This window comes from Melanostigma gelatinosum (genome assembly GCF_949748355.1).
Source record: "Melanostigma gelatinosum genome assembly, chromosome: 17".
Classification (NCBI taxonomy): Eukaryota; Metazoa; Chordata; class Actinopteri; order Perciformes; family Zoarcidae; genus Melanostigma; species Melanostigma gelatinosum.
In genome coordinates this window covers 22,070,932-22,089,601 of record NC_136650.1, presented here as the reverse complement: position 1 = coordinate 22,089,601, position 18,670 = coordinate 22,070,932, and the positions used below count along the sequence as shown (strand labels likewise).

At 39.2% G+C, this 18,670-nt stretch overlaps 4 gene segments (V, D, J or C); 1 reads left to right on the top strand and 3 right to left on the bottom strand.

Annotated features, from left to right (window-relative positions):
* Positions 1-3,233: 3,233 nt before the first annotated feature.
* Positions 3,234-5,480, bottom strand: LOC306791216 (Ig kappa-b4 chain C region-like). The segment is given in 3 exons: positions 5,424-5,480; positions 5,042-5,117; positions 3,234-3,837 (listed from the first exon to the last, which is right to left on the bottom strand).
* A 683-nt stretch (positions 5,481-6,163) lies between these two features.
* On the top strand, positions 6,164-8,644 carry LOC306791215 (Ig kappa chain V region 3368-like). The segment is given in 3 exons: positions 6,164-6,215; positions 6,323-6,397; positions 8,340-8,644.
* A 1,436-nt stretch (positions 8,645-10,080) lies between these two features.
* Positions 10,081-11,802, bottom strand: LOC306791872 (Ig kappa-b4 chain C region-like). The segment is given in 2 exons: positions 11,771-11,802; positions 10,081-10,567 (listed from the first exon to the last, which is right to left on the bottom strand).
* Positions 11,803-14,201: 2,399 nt separating this feature from the next.
* LOC306791214 (Ig kappa-b4 chain C region-like) lies at positions 14,202-16,024 on the bottom strand. The segment is given in 3 exons: positions 15,968-16,024; positions 15,585-15,660; positions 14,202-14,764 (listed from the first exon to the last, which is right to left on the bottom strand).
* Positions 16,025-18,670: the final 2,646 nt, after the last annotated feature.

Sequence of the window (18,670 nt, the reverse complement as noted above, 5' to 3'; positions counted from 1 at the left end):
TCTGTCTGTCCGTCTTTCTATATCTAGTGTAGTACCATAATATTTCCACAAGAGAGCAGCACTGTACAGACACTGCAGATGAGAATTGTTTTACTTCCGACTGTGTTTTGATACTTTGTGTCACAAAATATAAGAAGTTATAAAATGCTTCGAATCTCCAGATTCCAATGAAGACAGCAGCAGTTATCTGTGTAATATATGGACGCAGCTGATTTTAAGTGTTATTATAATCGTTATTGGTTTGGGGGGCAGCACCGTCAGGGTGGGACGGACGATCAGCTTAGAGGACAGGGACCACACAGCTGTCAATCAAGCACCAGACACGTGGACACCTTGACTGTGAGAGAGTTGATTCCCTCCTTTAAGGAGTTTCTGTCAGATGTTCTTTCTGCTCCAGCAGTCACTCACTCACACATTGTTTCACTTCCTTTAAGAAGCCTCTCATGCATATCAGCACAGAGAGAGTCATCATACAGGATGAGCTGAAATATATCAAACTACACTGCAGATCAAACATCAACACGTGGACAAATATTAAAAGGTTTTTCACCCAAAACTTAACTTAACGTGACTTTAAAGTATTTAGTTGAAACCGAAACAAATTAAAAAATGAACTGAACTAAACTAATGGTTCTTCATGTGGATTTCAATTATCATTGAAGAAAATATGGACGTTTGGATTCATCCTTTTCTCCGACTTGATAAAAATCCACAAAACGCTTCCTGTCTTTCCTCGAATCAATTTCCTATTTGTTGTTACACCTGTCACTTCTCCATCACACGGCTCTACCTTTAGTCTGTCAATACATTTCAATGGGAAATCACCTGCGTTACTTTAAGAGTCTTTGGTGAATTTGAACCCTTCACTCATTGTCACTCACTCTTTCATTCTCGCCTCGCAGGCTTCCATACCCCGTATACCTGGACCGTGGCCCGGTCCGACACCTTTTATCATCAGTCACATTTCTATTACTGCTACATTGTTCGTAATCATAACTCTGCTTACTACTCTCGTTATATGAATCATTGATGTCATATGCATAGCATGTGTTGTAACTCTGTTATGTTCCTCTATCTTCTGTCCATCGTGACAGAGGGATCCCTCCTCTGTTGCTCTCCCGTGAAAGGGTGTATGTCGGGAGTCTGTTCTGAGGTCCTGGGACAGAGGATGTCGTACGTGTTACAGGTTGTAAAGCCCCCTGAGGCAAACTTGCGATTCATGGTTTTTGGCTGTACAAATTAATTGAATTGAATTGTTGTCAACCAAAAACCAAATATGAACCTTGTGTAAGAGCCATATGAGGCTTGAAAAGATGTCTTAAGTGATTTGTGGAACAAACATGTGGAAATGCTCCTTTAGTTGCATTACTGACGACGTCACAGCCAACAGCCCTCAGTTGAGGTTATTCAGGCTGCGGAGCAACACCGTTGTTTGACCGTTGTGCCGACGCTGTGACAAGTTGAGCAAAGAATGAATCTTGTAACTTTATTTTGTTAAGTAAACCTTTTTAAATTAAGCTACTGCCTACGAAGATTCATTACGCGTCAAGCTTATTGCCAAAGACTGTAACAGTCGTGGTAATGTGGACTATCGGACGGAGGGAAGATTGCCGCTACACCTTGATTGGGGATTGAAAAGTTAAAACTCACCATAACAGCGTTCACATCAGTGTTTATTAATGCAAATGAAGGCCATTTTACCGTGTACAGTGAATGTGTAGATCAAAGCTCTCAGCAGAGAGGAGGAAACATGATGGAGTGTTGAGGACAGCTGCACTTCACTGACTCTGTGTGTTTGCATATGTGTCCTGCCTCTCTGCTCCCAGCCGTTAAGAGGCCAGTGTTGATCAGTGCTGTCCAGGCCTTTCAGAGACACTGACACGCCGGCAGCACCGTGATGATGTCACTGACTCTACTGCTGACCACCCTGGGGCTCCTTGTTCAGGGTGAGACTCTCTTCTGAACACTTTGGTTCACCACCATCATGTTCTGCTGTGATGGAGAAACAGTGGAACAAGCAGCATTGACCTTCTTCCATCTGTTCTCCATGTTAAAGGAATGAGACTCTTCTGTTTGGATGTTGATCATCTTTCTCCAAACTGGATTTGTCTCAAGAACCCTTCTGCTCTTTTTCATGTTTTCCAGATTCATCAGGAGAAATCATCCTGACTCAGTCTGGACCTCAGTCTGTTGTTCCAGGACAGACTGTCTCCATCACATGTAAAGCCAGTTCAACTGCTGGTGGCTACCTTCACTGGTACCTTCAGAAACAAGGAGAATCTCCCAAACTCTTGATTTATTACGCTACAACTCGTCAGTCAGGGATTTCAGCTCGTTTCAGTGGAAGTGGATCTGGATCTGACTACACTTTGACCATCAGTGGAGTTCAGACTGAAGATGCAGGAGATTATTACTGTCAGCAGTGCAACAGCTTCCCGTTCACACAGTGATACACCGTCGTACAAAAACCTCCTCAGCTGGAGAGGAACTGATCTCACTCAACAGCTGCACAGAAATACAGACACTTTACGTTTGACTGACAATGAAGACGATATAACAGAATAATGTCAGGAAATACTATTTATACTGTAGTACGTTTTAATGGTAATTTTGTTGAAATAGGTTATTAATCAATTCAATGATAACTTCTCAGACTTTGTAGTTCATTCATATTTATTTTACTTTCTGGAAACTTCTAAACATGTTTCCACATGAGAGTTTCTACCAATGACAAACTTAATTTGTGATATTCATGAAGTATATAAAATTTTCCTTAAACTATTTAAGATTCAGCTTTGATACAAAAAAATATAATTTCAATCAGAGTAATACAGTTTAAAGGAATCTGGAATAATGGATGGATTTTATTATATTCTGTCAGGGTCACAGTAACCTTTATATATGGATTATCAAATTTTATTTTTTTTTAAATATGAAAACAATATTAAACACAGCATTGTAGTGTTATTACATTATTTCAGTAGAAATGTCCGAGTCATTTTAAAACATTCAGTTGTGTTGAATGTTTCCAGAATTAATGGAACTAATAAAACAGCAACATCTGTTTATTTTTCAACAACATACATGAAAGCATTTAATTTGATAAAAAGTTATTTATTGTGGTAAAATAATCAAAATTAGCAACAACATTTTTTTTTGTGTTCAGGAGATAAAACAACATTGAACATCGCATTATATTAACTTGAAGTTGCTTGTTTAAGAAATTGCCAGGAACTTTTAGAATCTTGAGACTCAATCTTTCTATATTTTGTTGAACTATTAAAACAGCAACATCTGTTTCTTTCATAAAAAACACATTAAAACAATTCATTTGATGAAAAGTTCTTTATTGTTTTAAATCAACCTAAATTTAAGCAAAACAACTTTATCAATGCAACAACTCAGACAGTGAGTGAAAGAAAGCCAGAGATGAACAGACATAAAGAGCTACAGAGTGCAGCCTGAGATCAGCATCAGAGTGAAACCAGCAGCAGAGTCCCAGTGAGTCAGGTCAGGACTGGGAACACTGGTCTCTCCTCAGTGTCTCTGAGAGCAGAGTCTGGGAGCCCTGGGTGGCCTCACAGGTCACAGAGCCCACCTTCCTCCACTGGTCTGCAGGGAGCCTCAGGGTGCTGCTCCAGCTGTAGTGGCCGTCCTTCTCCAGCACCCCGGGGCTCCTGCTCTGCTCCCAGCTGCTGCTGCTGCTGCCGTCCACCTTCCAGGCCAGACTCCAGTCTGAGGGGAAGCCCTTGTTGGCCAGGCACATGAGCGTGGCCTTCCCCTGCTGCAGCTCCTCACTGGAGGGGGGCAGCACCGTCAGGGTGGGACGGACATCACCTAGGAGACACCGATCAGCTTAGAGGACAGGGACCACACAGCTGTCAATCAAGCACCAGACACGTGGACACCTTGACTGTGAGAGAGTTGATTTGCTCCTTTAAGGAGTTTCTGTCAGATGTTCTTTCTGCTCCAGCAGTCACTCACTCACACATTGTTTCACTTCCTTTAAGAAGCCTCTCATGCATATCAGCACAGAGAGAGTCATCATACAGGATGAGCTGAAATATATCAAACTACACTGCAGATCAAACATCAACATGTGGACAAATATTAAAGCTTCATCATCAGAAACATCAACTAAACATTACTTATGAATATTTAGTGGAAACATTTACAAGTACAGAAAATGAAGTGACTACAATCAAACGTTCTTCATGTGGATGTCAGTCATCATTAAAAACTGTTCAAAGATTTAAACATTTGGAAACAATATTTGACACAATGAAGACGTTTTGCACATTTTCAAACATCTTCATCTTCAATTAGATCAATTCAGTTTGAATCATTCTGATTCTGAATTTGTTTAAAAATTGTTTTAATTGAGGTCAAAATTAACCAAAACTTTTCAAACATTTGTAGAAGTTTCATCTTTTTCACATTTCCATCTGTTTTAGTTCCAGTAGGAGAGGAATGAGTAAATACATGTTCAGTGAAGCTGCTCTGAGTTCGTCTCCATGATAAAGGAGCAGAAATAAACACATGAATCCTAAAAGTGTACCATTAAAACAAGATGTATTCATCTGCCTCAAACATCCACAAACTACATTTAAAACATGACTTTAGAATAATTACTTTAGTATTATTGTGCAGAAACTTACTTCCAACATTCAGTCTGGTTCCTCCACCAAAAGTCCACCACAGTGATACAAAGTCATTGAGCCGCCGTACAAAAACCTGTGACTGTAGAGAGACACGCTCTCTGACTCTGACACACTGAACTACAACTACAAACACTCAAGATGCAACTTCACCATTAAAGTTGTGAGTTATGATTTATTCCCCAGTTTAAAGTTTTGCTTTCCGAACAATTCGTTTTTTAAATTTCTGTTGCTGTGAACTTTGTTTCTTCGTGCAACATAAATGTCGAAAAAGTCGTCCATGAAAATGAAAAGACAACTATTTGTTTCTACGTTGTTGAATATAAAAGAAGACAAAGACCGATGACTTCTGAAATGATAATATATTCAAACATTTGACTTACTTCCAACATGCAGTCTGGTTCCTCCACCGAACGTGTACCACAGTGATACAAAGTCATTGAGCCGCCGTACAAAAACCTGTGACTGTAGAGAGACACGCTCTCTGACTCTGACACACTGAACTACAACTACAAACACTCAAGATGCAACTTCACCATTAAAGTTGTGAGTTATGATTTATTCCCCAGTTTAAAGTTTTACTTTCCGAACAATTCGTTTTTAAATTTCTGTTGCTGTGAACTTTGTTTCTTCGTGCAACATAAATGTCGAAAAAGTCGTCCATCAAAATGAAAAGACAACTATTTGTTTCTACATTGTTGAATGTAAAAGAAGACAAAGACCGATGACTTCTGAAATGATAACATATTCAAACATTTGACTTACTTCCAACATGCAGTCTGGTTCCTCCACCGAACGTGTACCACAGTGATACAAAGTCATTGAGCCGCCGTACAAAAACCTGTGACTGTAGAGAGACACGCTCTCTGACTCTGACACTAACAAACTCAACAAACACGTTCACAGTTCACACATTGCATTCAATAAATGGTTCCATTACTAAAAACTGGTTCAGAAATGATACATATGTGTTTAACTATTCATTTTAGAAATGTTAGACGTCTATGAGCAATATTAACTTGACTTTCACCAAAATCAATTGATGATGATCAAGATATTCCTGAAGAAAAACTCTCCATCAAATCCTGACAAATGTAAATAATTATCATAAACTCATGTTTATTTTTACCGCCATGAATTAAAAACAATATTTGTGTTTAAATGCGTCCCACAGTGATGTTGATGTGTGTTGTAGTGAATTTGGGAGATTTTCCAGAAGAAAATGTTTCCATCAAACTCAAAGCAAAGACTCTTATAAATGAGCACTGACACATTCCTGATCAATACTCTGATGAAGTGATTGATCCATTGATGAGCAGCATCATCACAGTAATCCAAGTCCCTGTTGGAGTCAGTCAGAGCATTTCCATAGAGAGCCACTTTGCATCAGCAGCACCATGCTCCAGTGCTCTGGGAGAGTTTATAGTCCTGAGAGTTGAACACTGGATGACTGACAGCTGTCCTTCATCACAGCAGAAGACACAGAAATCCTCCTCATCACAAACATGACTTTGATCTGCGTCCTCATCTGGACTCTCCTCTGCTGCTGCTTCACAGGTAAAGTCCAGAGAATCAAAGTCCTCTCCTCCATCAACATCCGTCCCTCTGAAATGAAGCCGACTAAACCGTGACGCTGCTTTATGTGTTTGTCTCTGTGTCCTCAGAGTCCAGAGGCCAGGTCACAGTGACTCAGCCTGGAGCAGTGAGCTCTGCTGTGGGAGGCGCCGTGTCCATCACATGTAGGACCAGTCAGGATGTTTATGTTTGGAACAACTATCACTATTTAGCCTGGTACCAACAGAGAGATGGAGAAACTCCTAAACTGCTCATCTACAGGGCAACTTATCGACAATCTGGGATTGCAGGTCGTTTTACAGGCAGTGGATCAAACTCTGACTTCACTCTGACCATCAGTGGAGTCCAGACTGAAGATGCAGCAGTTTACTACTGTCAGAGTTTTCATGTCATCAGCAGTCAGTATGTGTTCACACAGTGAAAAAGCGTCGTACAAAAACCTCCCTCAGTCAGAATGAACAGAAACTGAACTGACTGCTGCAGCTGGAAGCTACTGCAGAGACTGATACACTTCACTGAACACACACACACACACACACACACACACACACACACACACACACACACACACACACACACACACACACACACACACACACACACACACACACACACACACACACACACACACACACACACACACATTCAAGATTTCATGACTTCTCGGAACAATACATTGACTTCCATTCATTTTCTGGGAATTAACTTCATAATCACAACCAGCCTAATCGTATCCCTTATTCTAACCTCAATCCAAGTCTTCAGCCTAAAATGTGATGTGTTACGTGATGCAGAACGGCCTTTTGTCCTCATAAGGAAGGCAAGTACCCACAATGTGACTGTGTAATCAGGTTGATGTCCCCACAAGACCTGCAAAAGCACAGAGACACAAACACACTCTATATCGTTGGTTATCTGGTCTCTACAGATTACTCAATGTCAATACATATATAATACAAATATAGTTATGAAGATGAACTAGTTATGGACGACGTGTCTCTCCACCACTCTCAGTATTTCGCATTAAAACACGTGTTTCTTCCTCAGTGAAGTCCTTTAACATCTCAGGTATCTGTTCACTCACACCATCAGAAGATCAGCCTGTATGCTGATGACATCCTATTACCTGCTGCTAACTCTTCATTTGACTTTCTATCCTTTTTATTCATCTGATCACAAGATACAGCAGGTTTTTTGGCGACTCTCCGCTTTTTAAATGTTCAGGAAATATTTTGCATTGTTTGAAAACCACATTTCATCAAACTGAGATAAAGTAGTTCCAAGTCAAGCATTGTATTTATGTCAAAGAAATGACAGATCATTTATGAAGCAGGAAGCACCTTTCTGTTCACCTGACTTGATAAACATCTACAAAACTGTCTTTAGAATCAATTAACTTTTTGTTATTACAGCTGATATTATAAACTCAGACTGATTCTCTGAACATCAGGTTCAAATGAGACAAAAACCTGAATTTGACATGAGACCCGTGGTGGATCTGGGTCCTTCTACATCACTCGTACATTCTGTACTCGATAGAAAGAAGAAATATATCAATCTTGGTAGGAATTAAAAATTATCAGATGTAGTGAGACTCAAATTTCTTCCATACTATAATTTACATCAGCCTTCAAACTGCTTGATGGAAACTGGATCCCAAGAGATTTTCACTCCACTATGTCATGATTTAAATAGCCAGAGAGGAGGAAACATGATGGAGTGTTGAGGACAGCTGCACTTCACTGACTCTGTGTGTTTGCATATGTGTCCTGCCTCTCTGCTCCCAGCCGTTAAGAGGCCAGTGTTGATCAGTGCTGTCCAGGCCTTTCAGAGACACTGACACGCCGGCAGCACCGTGATGATGTCACTGACTCTACTGCTGACCACCCTGGGGCTCCTTGTTCAGGGTGAGACTCTCTTCTGAACACTTTGGTTCACCACCATCATGTTCTGCTGTGATGGAGAAACAGTGGAACAAGCAGCATTGACCTTCTTCCATCTGTTCTCCATGTTAAAGAAATGAGACTCTTCTGTTTGGATGTTGATCATCTTTCTCCAAACTGGATTTGTCTCAAGAACCCTTCTGCTCTTTTTCATGTTTTCCAGATTCATCAGGAGAAATCATCCTGACTCAGTCTGGACCTCAGTCTGTTGTTCCAGGACAGACTGTCTCCATCACATGTAAAGCCAGTTCAACTGCTGGTGGCTACCTTCACTGGTACCTTCAGAAATCTGGAGAATCTCCCAAACTCTTGATATATCAGGCTACAACTCGTTATACTGGGATTTCAAATCGTTTCAGTGGAAGTGGATCTGGATCTGACTACACTTTGACCATCAGTGGAGTTCAGACTGAAGATGCAGGAGATTATTACTGTCAGCAGTGCAACAGCATCCCGTTCACACAGTGATACACCGTCGTACAAAAACCTCCTCAGCTGGAGAGGAACTGATCTCACTCAACAGCTGCACAGAAATAAAGACACTTTACGTTTCACTGTCAATGAAGACGATATAACAGAATAATGTCAGGAAATACTATTTATACTGTAGTACGTTTTAATGGTAATTTTGTTGAAATAGGTTATTAATCAATTCAATGATAACTTCTCAGACTTTGCAGTTCATTCATATTCATTTTACTTTCTGGAAACTTCTAAACATGTTTCCACATGAGAGTTTCTACCAATGACAAACTTAATTTGTGATATTCATGAAGTATATAAAATTTTCCTTAAACTATTTAAGATTCAGCTTTGATACAAAAAAAATATAATTTCAATCAGAGTAATACAGTTTTAAGGAATCTGGAATAATGGATGGATTTTATTATATTCTGTCAGGGTCACAGTAACCTTTATATATGGATTATCAAATTTTATTTTTTTTAAAATATGAAAACAATATTAAACACAGCATTGTAGTGTTATTACATTATTTCAGTAGAAATGTCCGAGTCGTTTTAAAACATTCAGTTGTGTTGAATGTTTCCAGAATTAATGGAAGTAATAAAACAGCAACATCTGTTTATTTTTCAACAACATACATGAAAACATTTCATTTGATAAAAAGTTATTTATTTTGATAAAATAATCTAAATTAGCAACAACATTTTTTTTGTGTTCAGGAGATAAAACAACATTGAACATCGCATTATATTAACTTGAAGTTGCTTGTTTAAGAAATTGCCAGGAACTTTTAGAATCTTGAGACTCAATCTTTCTATATTTTGTTGAACTATTAAAACAGCAAGATCTGTTTCTTTCATGAAAAACACATTAAAACAATTAATTTGATGAAAAGTTCTTTATTGTTTTAAATCAGATTTAAGGAATCTAGAATAAAGAATGGATTTAATTATATCATGTCAGGATCACAGTAACCTCAAAGTATTAATTGTCAAATTTGTTTTTTTAAACATGAAAACAATATTAAACACAATAGTATCCTGTAGTATCATTACATTATTTCTGTAGAAATGTCCAAGCTATTTTAAACAAGAGGCTGAGGTGTGTTAAATATTGACAAAATAAATAGAACTATAAAAAACAGCAACATCTGTTTATTTTTCAATAACATGCATGAAAACAACTAATTTGATGAAAAGTTCTTTAATGTGGTAAAATAATCAAAATCAGGAACAAAACCTATTTTTGCTGTTCAAAATATAAAACAACATTGAAAATGGCATTATATTAACTTGCAGCTGTTTTCTTAAGAAATTGGCAGGCAATTTTAGAATCTTAAGACTCAATCTTTAGATTTTATTGAACTAATAAAACAGCAACATCTGTTTCTTTCATAAAAAAACACATGAAAACAATTATCTTCTTGAAAAGTTCTTTATTGTTTTAAATCAACCTAAATTTAAGCAAAACAACTTTATCAATGCAACAACTCAGACAGTGAGTGAAAGAAAGCCAGAGATGAACAGACATAAAGAGCTACAGAGTGCAGCCTGAGATCAGCATCAGAGTGAAACCAGCAGCAGAGTCCCAGTGAGTCAGGTCAGGACTGGGAACACTGGTCTCTCCTCAGTGTCTCTGAGAGCAGAGTCTGGGAGCCCTGGGTGGCCTCACAGGTCACAGAGCCCACCTTCCTCCACTGGTCTGCAGGGAGCCTCAGGGTGCTGCTCCAGCTGTAGTGGCCGTCCTTCTCCAGCACCCCGGGGCTCCTGCTCTGCTCCCAGCTGCTGCTGCTGCTGCCGTCCACCTTCCAGGCCAGACTCCAGTCTGAGGGGAAGCCCTTGTTGGCCAGGCACATGAGCGTGGCCTTCCCCTGCTGCAGCTCCTCACTGGAGGGGGGCAGCACCGTCAGGGTGGGACGGACATCACCTAGGAGACACCGATCAGCTTAGAGGACAGGGACCACACAGCTGTCAATCAAGCACCAGACACGTGGACACCTTGACTGTGAGAGAGTTGATTTGCTCCTTTAAGGAGTTTCTGTCAGATGTTCTTTCTGCTCCAGCAGTCACTCACTCACACATTGTTTCACTTCCTTTAAGAAGCCTCTCATGCATATCAGCACAGAGAGAGTCATCATACAGGATGAGCTGAAATATATCAAACTACACTGCAGATCAAACATCAACATGTGGACAAATATTAAAGCTTCATCATCAGAAACATCAACTAAACATTACTTATGAATATTTAGTGGAAACATTTACAAGTACAGAAAATGAAGTGACTACAATCAAACGTTCTTCATGTGGATGTCAGTCATCATTAAAAACTGTTCAAAGATTTAAACATTTGGAAACAATATTTGACACAATGAAGACGTTTTGCACATTTTCAAACATCTTCATCTTCAATTAGATCAATTCAGTTTGAATCATTCTGATTCTGAATTTGTTTAAAAATAGTTTTAATTGAGGTCAAAATTAACCAAAACTTTTCAAACATTTGTAGAAGTTTCATCTTTTTCACATTTCCATCTGTTTTAGTTCCAGTAGGAGAGGAATGAGTAAATACATGTTCAGTAAAGCTGCTCTGAGTTCGTCTCCATGATAAAGGAGCAGAAATAAACACATGAATCCTAAAAGTGTACCATTAAAACAAGATGTATTCATCTGCCTCAAACATCCACAAACTACATTTAAAACATGACTTTAGAATAATTAGTTTAGTATTATTGTGCAGAAACTTACTTCCAACATTCAGTCTGGTTCCTCCACCAAAAGTCCACCACAGTGATACAAAGTCATTGAGCCGCCGTACAAAAACCTGTGACTGTAGAGAGACACGCTCTCTGACTCTGACACACTGAACTACAACTACAAACACTCAAGATGCAACTTCACCATTAAAGTTGCGAGTTATGATTTATTCCCCAGTTTAAAGTTTTACTTTCCGAACAATTCGTTTTTAAATTTCTGTTGCTGTGAACTTTGTTTCTTCGTGCAACATAAATGTCGAAAAAGTCGTCCATCAAAATGAAAAGACAACTATTTGTTTCTACGTTGTTGAATATAAAAGAAGACAAAGACCGATGACTTCTGAAATGATAACATATTCAAACATTTGACTTACTTCCAACATGCAGTCTGGTTCCTCCACCGAACGTGAACCACAGTGATACAAAGTCATTGAGCCGCCGTACAAAAACCTGTGACTGTAGAGAGACACGCTCTCTGACTCTGACACTAACAAACTCAACAAACACGTTCACAGTTCACACATTGCATTCAATAAATGGTTACATTACTAAAAACTGGTTCAGAAATGATACATATGTGTTTAACTATTCATTTTAGAAATGTTAGACGTCTATGAGCAATATTAACTTGACTTTCACCAAAATCAATTGATGATGATCAAGATATTCCTGAAGAAAAACTCTCCATCAAATCCTGACAAATGTAAATAATTATCATAAACTCATGTTTATTTTTACCGCGATGAATTAAGAACAATATTTGTGTTTAAATGCGTCCCACAGTGATGTTGATGTGTGTTGTAGTGAATTTGGGAGATTTTCCAGAAGAAAATGTTTCCATCAAACTCAAAGCAAAGACTCTTATAAATGAGCACTGACACATTCCTGATCAATACTCTGATGAAGTGATTGATCCATTGATGAGCAGCATCATCACAGTAATCCAAGTCCCTGTTGGAGTCAGTCAGAGCATTTCCATAGAGAGCCACTTTGCATCAGCAGCACCATGCTCCAGTGCTCTGGGAGAGTTTATAGTCCTGAGAGTTGAACACTGGATGACTGACAGCTGTCCTTCATCACAGCAGAAGACACAGAAATCCTCCTCATCACAAACATGACTTTGATCTGCGTCCTCATCTGGACTCTCCTCTGCTGCTGCTTCACAGGTAAAGTCCAGAGAATCAAAGTCCTCTCCTCCATCAACATCCGTCCCTCTGAAATGAAGCCGACTAAACCGTGACGCTGCTTTATGTGTTTGTCTCTGTGTCCTCAGAGTCCAGAGGCCAGGTCACAGTGACTCAGCCTGGAGCAGTGAGCTCTGCTGTGGGAGGCTCCGTGTCCATCACATGTAGGACCAGTCAGGATGTTTATTACTCTAACCGCTTAGCCTGGTACCAACAGAGAGATGGAGAAACTCCTAAACTGCTCATCTACTGGGCAACTTCTCGACAATCAGGGATTGCAGGTCGTTTTACAGGCAGTGGATCAAACTCTGACTTCACTCTGACCATCAGTGGAGTCCAGACTGAAGATGCAGCAGTTTACTACTGTCAGAGTTTTCATCTCATCAGCAGTCAGTGGGTGTTCACACAGTGAAAAAGCATCGTACAAAAACCTCCCTCAGTCAGAATGAACAGAAACTGAACTGACTGCTGCAGCTGGAAGCTACTGCAGAGACTGATACACTTCACTGAACACACACACACACACACACACACGCACACACACACACACACACACACACACACACACGCACACACATGATGTACATTTTCATCAAGAGGATTCAGTATTTCACTATTGTTCCTGGAACCATCAATGAACATTTATCACAAGAAGTTAAATGACATAAAATAATCTTGTTGTTCATCAAATCACTCTTTCCACCACATCTTTTCATCATCCATTCATATCCTGTTATAGTCACATGTTCTCATCTGATTTACCAAAGAACCAACAAAAGCCAACCTGAAGACATTAATGTTTTCTTCCTACATCTGCATGTGTATAAAACGTATGCAAAGACACAATTACTCTCACATGAAACTCAGAAACCCAACAAATACATTGAGATTAATATTCATTCTTCACCTTGAAAACATCAACTCAATGTCTTCTCAACGTCCATCCACCAACTGCTGTTGAGCCTTCAGTCACATCCTCAGCAGACGGAGAAGTACAGATACCCAAAAAAAACGACTTAAGTACAGTAACGAAGTATTTCTACTTCGTTACTGTGCACCACTGCTTTGTGATATACATAAAATATCTGATTTTCCTTAAACTATTTCAGATTCAGCTTTGATACAAAAAATACAATTCCATTCAGCGTGATGAAGCAAATTCAAGTCATACAATATTTAAGGAATCTAGAATAAAGAATGGATTTAATGATATCATGTCAGGATCACAGTAACCTCAAAGTATTATTTGTCAAATTTGTTTTTTTAAATATGAAAACAATATTAAACACAATAGTATCCTGTAGTATCATTACATTATTTCTGTAGAAATGTCCAAGCTATTTTAAACAAGAGGCTGAGGTGTGTTAAATATTGACAAAATAAATAGAACTATAAAAAACAGCAACATCTGTTTATTTTTCAATAACATGCATGAAAACAACTAATTTGATGAAAAGTTCTTTAATGTGGTAAAATAATCAAAATCAGGAACAAAACCTATTTTTGCTGTTCAAAATATAAAACAACATTGAAAATGGCATTATATTAACTTGCAGCTGTTTTCTTAAGAAATTGGCAGGCAATTTTAGAATCTTAAGACTCAATCTTTAGATTTGATTGAACTAATAAAACAGCAACATCTGTTTCTTTCATAAAAATATACATGAAAACAATTATCTTCTTGAAAAGTTCTTTATTGTTTTAAATCAACCTAAATTTAAGCAAAACAACTTTATCAATGCAACAACTCAGACAGTGAGTGAAAGAAAGCCAGAGATGAACAGACATAAAGAGCTACAGAGTGCAGACTGAGATCAGCATCAGAGTGAAACCAGCAGCAGAGTCCCAGTGAGTCAGGTCAGGACTGGGAACACTGGTCTCTCCTCAGTGTCTCTGAGAGCAGAGTCTGGGAGCCCTGGGTGGCCTCACAGGTCACAGAGCCCACCTTCCTCCACTGGTCTGCAGGGAGCCTCAGGGTGCTGCTCCAGCTGTAGTGGCCGTCCTTCTCCAGCACCCCGGGGCTCCTGCTCTGCTCCCAGCTGCTGCTGCTGCTGCCGTCCACCTTCCAGGCCAGACTCCAGTCTGAGGGGAAGCCCTTGTTGGCCAGGCACATGAGCGTGGCCTTCCCCTGCTGCAGCTCCTCACTGGAGGGGGGCAGCACCGTCAGGGTGGGACGGACATCACCTAGGAGACACCGATCAGCTTAGAGGACAGGGACCACACAGCTGTCAATCAAACACCAGACACGTGGACACCTTGACTGTGAGAGAGTTGATTTGCTCCTTTAAGGAGTTTCTGTCAGATGTTCTTTCTGCTCCAGCAGTCACTCACTCACACATTGTTTCACTTCCTTTAAGAAGCCTCTCATGCATATCAGCACAGAGAGAGTCATCATACAGGATGAGCTGAAATATATCAAACTACACTGCAGATCAAACATCAACATGTGGACAAATATTAAAGCTTCATCATCAGAAACATCAACTAAACATTACTTATGAATATTTAGTGGAAACATTTACAAGAACAGAAAATGAAGTGACTACAATCAAACGTTCTTCATGTGGATGTCAGTCATCATTAAAAACTGTTCAAAGATTTAAACATTTGGAAACAATATTTGACACAATGAAGAAGTTTTGCACATTTTCAAATATCTTCATCTTCAATTAGTTCAATTCAGTTTGAATCATTCTGATTCTGAATTTGTTAAAAATTGTTTTAATTGAGGTCAAAATTAACCAAAACTTTTCAAACATTTGTAGAAGTTTCATCTTTTTCACATTTCCATCTGTTTTAGTTCCAGTAGGAGAGGAATGAGTAAATACATGTTCAGTAAAGCTGCTCTGAGTTCGTCTCCATGATAAAGGAGCAGAAATAAACACATGAATCCTAAAAGTGTACGATTAAAACAAGATGTATTCATCTGCCTCAAACATCCACAAACTACATTTAAAACATGACTTTAGAATAATTAGTTTCGTATTATTGTGCAGAAACTTACTTCCAACATTCAGTCTGGTTCCTCCACCAAAAGTCAACCACAGTGATACAAAGTCATTGAGCCGCCGTACAAAAACCTGTGACTGTAGAGAGACACGCTCTCTGACTCTGACACACTGAACTACAACTACAAACACTCAAGATGCAACTTCACCATTAAAGTTGTGAGTTATGATTTATTCCCCAGTTTAAAGTTTTACTTTCCGAACAATTCGTTTTTTAAATTTCTGTTGCTGTGAACTTTGTTTCTTCGTGCAACATAAATGTCGAAAAAGTCGTCCATGAAAATGAAAAGACAACTATTTGTTTCTACATTGTTGAATGTAAAAGAAGACAAAGACCGATGACTTCTGAAATGATAATATATTCAAACATTTGACTTACTTCCAACATGCAGTCTGGTTCCTCCACCGAACGTGTACCACAGTGATACAAAGTCATTGAGCCGCCGTACAAAAACCTGTGACTGTAGAGAGACACGCTCTCTGACTCTGACACTAACAAACTCAACAAACACGTTCACAGTTCACACATTGCATTCAATAAATGGTTACATTACTAAAAACTGGTTCAGAAATGATACATATGTGTTTAACTATTCATTTTAGAAATGTTAGACGTCTATGAGCAATATTAACTTGACTTTCACCAAAATCAATTGATGATGATCAAGATATTCCTGAAGAAAAACTCTCCATCAAATCCTGACAAATGTAAATAATTATCATAAACTCATGTTTATTTTTACCGCCATGAATTAAAAACAATATTTGTGTTTAAATGCGTCCCACAGTGATGTTGATGTGTGTTGTAGTGAATTTGGGAGATTTTCCAGAAGAAAATGTTTCCATCAAACTCAAAGCAAAGACTCTTATAAATGAGCACTGACACATTCCTGATCAATACTCTGATGAAGTGATTGATCCATTGATGAGCAGCATCATCACAGTAATCCAAGTCCCTGTTGGAGTCAGTCAGAGCATTTCCATAGAGAGCCACTTTGCATCAGCAGCACCATGCTCCAGTGCTCTGGGAGAGTTTATAGTCCTGAGAGTTGAACACTGGATGACTGACAGCTGTCCTTCATCACAGCAGAAGACACAGAAATCCTCCTCATCACAAACATGACTTTGATCTGCGTCCTCATCTGGACTCTCCTCTGCTGCTGCTTCACAGGTAAAGTCCAGAGAATCAAAGTCCTCTCCTCCATCAACATCCGTCCCTCTGAAATGAAGCCGACTAAACCGTGACGCTGCTTTATGTGTTTGTCTCTGTGTCCTCAGAGTCCAGAGGCCAGGTCACAGTGACTCAGCCTGGAGCAGTGAGCTCTGCTGTGGGAGGCTCCGTGTCCATCACATGTAGGACCAGTCAGGATGTTTATAGCTCTGACCGCTTAGCCTGGTACCAACAGAGAGATGGAGAAACTCCTAAACTGCTCATCTATTATGCTAGCACTCGACAATCAGGGATTGCAGGTCGTTTTACAGGCAGTGGATCAAACTCTGACTTCACTCTGACCATCAGTGGAGTCCAGACTGAAGATGCAGCAGTTTACTACTGTCAGAGTGCTCATCACATCAGCAGTCAGGATGTGTTCACACAGTGAAAAAGCGTCGTACAAAAACCTCCCTCAGTCAGAATGAACAGAAACTGAACTGACTGCTGCAGCTGGAAGCTACTGCAGAGACTGATACACTTCACTGAACACACACACACACACACACACACGCACACGCACACGCACACACACGCACACACACACACACGCACACACACACATTCCATCAAGAAATGCAACAGCATGTCAGACTTCTCATCTCAGTCATGCATCATAAAATCAGCTTCTTTGCAGATGACCTCCTTTCATACATCTCAGTATCACCATCCTCCTTCTCTCAGCTCCTAATCTGATTATTAATCAAAGCAGGTGTTCTTGCTACACTCACTCTTATATGTGAACATCAACGTTTAATCCACAAGTTGGAGTTTACATCTCACCATATGAAAAGATTGAACACAAGTAAATCCTCTCACAGAGAGAAATACAAAGACACAAGCACTTCAACTGTTCATTCAGATAACAATCATCATATTCTCAGCCGTGCATACTGACACTTATGAGGACAATCAAATATAGTGGACATGAATGGATTATGTTCATGCTGCTAAAAGATTTTTAAATACTTGAAAGCAACTTCCCATATCAGAACTAAAGCCCTTACTCTGTAAATTCCACAGACTTCACTTTACAGAGTTTTATTGGATCTACTTTCTATTGTAGAAATAGACCCTATCTAGCCCATTGTGATCCAGCAGTTATGCACAGTTCAGAAACTTTAAAAAATATCATTATTTTTAAAATTCAAAACAAGGGAAATATTTTCTAGTAGACATGTCATCACATGAATGTTGCTTATTTGTTGAAAAGTCCTCGTGACAACATGTGAGAAAGGTCAACCCTCACCTGAAGAAGAGAATTCATGATCAGAATATTTCAATCAGCCAAAAATACTTTCATTAAACTCATTGGAAGTCATTTTAATATATTTTCTCACTTCATCCCTTCTCACTGCTTGAAGGAGCTGAAACGTTCAGCTGCGTAAAACAAATGTGGAGAAAAAGGTTAAAGAAATGTTGAAGCTCAACGGTGTTGAGTTACTTTTACCTTTGGGTTTATATTGAGAAGGTGGCATTAGTGTCATGCTGTTCATAGTTTCCTCTTTTAAGCTTTGTTGTTATGAGCGATGACATAACTTGGCATTGCTTCTGGTTGATTGCAGTCTGTTGTCAGTACTTGTTTCTGTCTCCGACACTGATCATGTCTGTAAGGGCTTGTGTTAGAGAACCACAGATGATTTGCATTCTGGCTCATAACTGGAATGACTACTTATTCAAATAAGTGTTCTCTGTTTCTGTGTTATATCAAGAACACTGGTACCAACAGACAAATGACTCAATACACAGTGAAGTTTGAATATTAAGTATTGACTCAAAGGCACGGTTCAAGACCCCAAAACAAAGGTTTCCAAATCCAAGACAGTGAATAATGGAACTTACGGCTGATACTCTCAGTAAAACAGATAAAAC